This window comes from Nannospalax galili, unplaced genomic scaffold (genome assembly GCF_000622305.1).
Source record: "Nannospalax galili isolate Female #2095 unplaced genomic scaffold, S.galili_v1.0 scaffold1051, whole genome shotgun sequence".
NCBI classification, from domain to species: Eukaryota; Metazoa; Chordata; class Mammalia; order Rodentia; family Spalacidae; genus Nannospalax; species Nannospalax galili.
The window spans coordinates 2,373,909-2,379,708 of record NW_008331995.1 but is presented as its reverse complement, the minus strand read 5'-3'; positions in this window follow the sequence as shown (position 1 = coordinate 2,379,708).

Below are 5,800 nucleotides of genomic sequence, written 5' to 3'. Positions count from 1 at the left end.
ACAGTTGAATTAATAGTTATACAATATTGTACTCCGTATAAACCCTATAAGACATAAAATTAAATGAGGTTTTAAACTTTGAAAAAGATCTCCATTTCATTTTTCCATATATTTTTGTTTTATGTTTATGAGTGTTTTGTTTGCATGTATTTAAGGGTATCATGTGCATTCAATGCTTGAGGAGACCAGAAGAAAGCATCAGATCCCTTGGAACTGGAGTTACAGTAGGTGTTAGTCACTGTGTGGGTGTTGGGAACTGAACCTGGGTCCACTGCAAGAACAGAGCAACCAGTGCTCTTAATCTCTGAGCCATCTCTCCAGTCCCACAAGAGTGGAACCATCTTTAGGTACTTGAGGAGACTGACCTCATGACTAGGTATAAGGGTGACCTCTGACAACTTATTTCAAGCCTCACTTGTGAAAAAGGAATAATAGTAATCCTTGGCATGGAAAGTTGTTTTGCCAATTTGATTGGTTAATAGACTTACAGGATTCTGTAGCATACCTAATGCATAATGGAGGTCCAGCATAAATTAAGACTCCTGGTTAACATTATTATTAGAGGTTAAAGAAGGTATGGAGTAGAGTGTGGTTTCTAAGACTCCCTAGCTCCCCATACCTGTAAATACCAGGCATTGGACCACCTTCACCGACAGGGCTGGCCTCATAGCAAGCTCACAGTCATCTAAGGAAGACATTTCAGAAGACGAATGCAGTTAAATTTTAAAAAGAGATCTTGGTTTAAGGGCTGCATCTTGTTAGAATTAATAGGATCAGGATTCTAAAAGGGAGAACCCAATGCATCCATCCTCCAGGATGACTTCTTAAGCTGACTGTGAGCTTGCTGTGAGTCCAGCCCTGTCCAGTGAAGGCTGTCCACTGCCTGGTATATGGTGTGTGTGATGTATGTACTTGCTAGTATGTGTACATGTATACCTGTTTCCACATGTGCATGTGTGTGCCTGTGGAGGACAGAGGTCGACATCCAGGGTCTTTGTCTACACTCTCCACTTTTATTTTTTGAGGCAGGTTCTCTCACTGGACCTGCAGCTCATCAGTTTGGCCAGGTTAGGTGATTAATGAGCTTCAGGGATCCTCCTGTCTCCCGCTAGCAGCATTGGGGTTACAGGTGAGTACAACAAGCCTGGCTTTTTTCTGGGGATCTGAACTCAGGTCCTTACCCTTGCTTGGCAGCATCTTTCCAACTGAGCCAGCTTCCCAACCTCCCAATCCCTCTTTTCATTCTCTGTTCACTAATAATCTTTCCTGCCCCTCCCATACTAACTGCCCACAGAACATCTCCCTCCTACACCACAGGTTGTAGCAAGCTGCACATGTAGTCAGGGCTGATAGCGTCTCATTAGTGCCTCCAAAGGAAGTCTGAATAGTGACATCAGAGGCTGCTCCCTGGGCACACTACACAACTGCAGAGCTGAATCCCCCCATCCCCCCAGCGATATGATAGATTTAGTTCCCAGAGAGCTCCACGGGCAAGATTTAAGTTGGTTTTTCCCTGCTGTGAATCTGGAATAAAGTCTTCACAGATTGCCCAAGCAGGCTCAGTGAATCACTCTCACTAACGGGCATGCTCCTCCTGCTCCTCTGCATGCAGGGGACAGTCTGATTTAGTACACGTCCCTCTCACCTTCCATTCATCATCAGCCACAGACACACACTGCTAGGTGGGGAGACTCACTTGTAGATGTTCCCATCAGTCTCTTACATTAGTGAAAATCTTTTTTCAAATGTAGTCTTTCATTCAACGAGTGTCCTTCAAGAGACAGATGGCAACATGCCAAAGTCACTGGGTGGCTTCACATGTCAGTGACTCCTGGGAGCAGATCTGAGGCACTGTCTCTGAGAAAACAATTCATGTTAAAGCTGATGGCTTTAAATTTTTTAAAAATTTTCATTTGTTAATTGTGTGTGTGCTTGTACGTGCCAGTGTGTCATAGCATGGGTATGAAAGGCAGAGGATGATTTAGGGGCGTGGATTCTCTCCTTCCACTATGTGGTCCAACTCAGTATGTTAGGCTTAGCGGCAAGTACCTTACCTGCTGAACCATCGTGCTGGCTCTGTTGATAGCTTTTTGGTGCACTGTAGAATTTTCTTTTTTTCTAGATTGTATGGACGAAATATTTGCAGAGGTTAAAAATACTAGCTTAGGGATGACATGTGTCAAGTTTGACTCTGTCAGTTAGCTTTTTGTTTGCTTATTTGCTTGTCTGAGACAGCATCTTGTTATTTAGCCTACTCTGGTTTAGAACTTGAGATCTTCCTGCCTCAGCTTCCTGAGTGCCAGGATTACAGGTATGTGTCACTATACCTGGCTCACTGCTTTTATGGTGTTGGACATGTTGTGTAACCTCCATGGTCCTCAGTTTTTTCATCAACTTAAGTTAGGAGTTGTTAAGTGCTATGATTTATATAAAATGCTTAGTGAAGGACTATAGGAGGAAGTGCAGCCTGAACAACCTGCGCTGTAAACACACCAGAAACATCTGGCTGAGTCTAACCTATATTCTGCCAAAGGACATGGAGATGGCTGACGCAAGATGGCTCGATGGAGAGGCCCAATGAGGATCAGACACAGTCCGAGAAAGCCTACTGGGGCCAATGGAACACCGGGAGGGGGGATATAAGGGAGCTCCATATCCGCAATAAATGAGTCTGCAGCTGCTTGCATTGCCTGCTTCTCACCTGACTCCCGGGTGTCTGTGTCATGACTCTACGCCAACTCTCCCTCACCCAAGGGGTGCTCAAGGGTCCCCACAACACAGGACCATGCCCCTAGTAAACACTCAACACAAGTTAGTGGTTGTTAATGCTGGTGCCATTCCTGGGCTGGAGTTACTATTGGCATTGTTTGTTACTACTAAGGTAATGGATAATGTAACTCTACCTTCTCTCCTAGCTTTGCTTGCTGGAGGAGGTTTGCAGGGACTCGTGTGTGTGTGTGTGTGTGTGTGTGTGTGTGTGTGTGTGTGTGTCCTGTCCTCATGTGTCTTTTATCTTTTGTTTGAGGCAGGGCTCTCATTGCCATTGAGTACCATATAGTCTGGGACCAAGAGTTTCCAGAGATCCATCTTTCCCCATTTCCTACTCTCTTACCTGGGATAACAGGTAAGACCACCATGCTCAGCTTTTTACATGGGTTCTAGGAATTCAGACTAAGGTCCTCATGCTTGCAAAGTAAGTGCTTTACCAACTGAAACCATATCCTTAATTTTGGAGGGACTGCTTTAAAAAGGATTTCATGTTGCTCTACCTGGGTAGACTTACGAGGAAGTAGCAGCTCAGCTGCTGTAGAAGGTCATGATTTGAATGAGTCTCCTCTAAACTTCAGGTGGAACCACTGTGGTTGTGTTAAGGGGTAGGGCTTGTAAGTGACCACAGGAGCTCCTGGCACATGAGGGGTCTCTAAGAGAGGCTTCAGCTGGGTGTGGTAGCTCATACCTCTAATCCCAGCACATAGGAGGCAGAGGCAGGCAGATAACTGTGAGTTTGAGGCCAGCCTAGTCTATATAGAGTTCCAGGCTATTCAGTGCTACATAGAGAGACCCTATCTCGAAAACACCAAAAAAAAAAAAAAAACCAACAAAAAAGAGATTTCATTTTGTGTTTGACCAGCTTGCTCTTCTGCTCTCTGCTTTGTGAATTTCTGAGGAGGAATCTAGAAAGTTTACCCTGGATACTGGCATCTTGGCCTTCCCAGCCCACAGACATAAAAGGAAATAAATTTCCATTCTTTCTGAATTTTCTGTCCTTAGCTGTTTTGTTAAAGCAACACAATATATACGAAGACAAGAAGATACCATATAGTCATGTTAAAAAAAAAATGATACCTGGGTGTGAAGATACACACCTGTAATCCCAGCCCTTGGGAGACAGAGGTGAGAAGTTCACGATCAGCTTGGGTTACATAGCCAGACCCTGTCTCAAGAAAAAAATGTGTGGGTTCTGAGGTCCGTGGTAGAGAGTTTGCCCACCATGCCCAAGGCCCTGGGTTGGCTCCCAAGCATAGGGAACAGAAAGGAGAACAGCAGACTTTGGAGTCACAAAATATGTTTTTGAATTCATGGTTTTTCACAAGTTACCTTTGGGAATCTGGGAAAATTCTTTGTGGGCTTTCCTTTTCTCTCATGCTTCCTTCAGATGGGTGCTATAAGATTTAGTAAGGCTGTCTGTTTTGGTTTGGATTATATAGAAAACAGTCTTACAGAGCTTAATAGTATAGGCTCATCCAAGCTCAGAAAGACAAATATCACATGCTTTCATTCATTTGTGGTTCCTAGATATTATATAGATATGCAAAATCATATATTGTATATGATGCGAAAATAGATGTAAAATTGTCTATGAGTCAGAGGAGACTAATGAAGGGTCAGAAAAGAGAGGGTGGAGGATGATGGCAGTGTGCTCAACATACAATATATACCGCACAAAAGCAAAAATAATGAAATTTTAAAATGACCAAGACATTGAAAAAATACTGGCTTAGGAATACATGGCTCAGGTTAATTCAATTGCTTGTGGCTCTAAAAATAATTTATTAGTCTCCATCTCTTACAAAAAGAAGTTTCTTTGATAAGGGATGAAAGGTCCACTTGTCTGTAAATATAAGGTTGCATATTTAGAATAAAGTAGGAAATTACATTGGTTTAGGGATGTGGCAAAAGTAGGTTTTTCTCTAGGATCTACGACCTATCCATCTACATGTACTTGGCTGTGTTTACATTACCACACAAGTTTCTTCCCATTGAGTGGGCCTTAATTTAAATTAGACAGCTGTTAATTACCCCCAAGATAAAAGTGCCACTACTGTACCAATAACAATAGTTGGTGGACCAGTTGTTGTTTATTGGCCTTTACACCTGGGCAGGACTGTTGCTTGGCTTTCTCCCTTGGCAGCTTGTACAGTGTCCTCTGATACCATGAGAGATAGTGTTCAGGCTTCCACATCAGCTCCAGCTCCATTGCTCCAAGTCCTGTGTCTGAAGTATGGCTTGTCTTTATCAATACCTTCACTTTCTGGGAGGCAATCAAGGACTATGACAATAACCTGTGTTATTTTGGGAGTCTCTCGGAATACCTTGACCAACAACTTGAAGGGAAGTTTCTCTTTCTTGGCACTGTGTTTTTTGTTATATAGGCTGCAGCCATACACATGCACTTATATATTTATTGTCTGTGTATTTTTCAGTGGGACTCTGAACTAATGCAGCTGGAAACTTCTGGTTTTTCATACCCTCTAAGCATTATTTATTTCACCTCTCATTCCCCTGTATAGCTCTCCCTACTCCATCCCCAGTTAAAGTTAGAGAACTGGTCAAACGTAGAAAATAAGTGTCTCTGAGATGCCTAAGTGACACATCTTCAATGCATCCTCCACATGTAGGATGAATGCATCTCTCACTGGAGGAGTTTCCTTATACAGTGGATGATGATTAACACAGAGACCTACAATTGGCCAATATGGAACAAGAGGTCGCAGAGTGCTTATCCCTGAATAGGAGACCTATTTCAAAACTCTGCCTCCCACGGCTTAGGGATCATTGCAGAAGAGAAGGTGGAAAGATTGTAAAAGCTAGAGGGAGTGGGTGACCACAAGGAAACAGAGTCTTTCAGACAGTTATACATATGAACTCACAGCAATGGTGACAGCATGCAGAGGTCCTATGCAAGCTCCAACCAGAAAAAAATCCCATCACAGACTTGGGGAAGTGGGTAAGAAATCTATGGACCCACACTGAAGGACATTTGGGGATAGACTCAGACTCTATAGGCCATACATATATA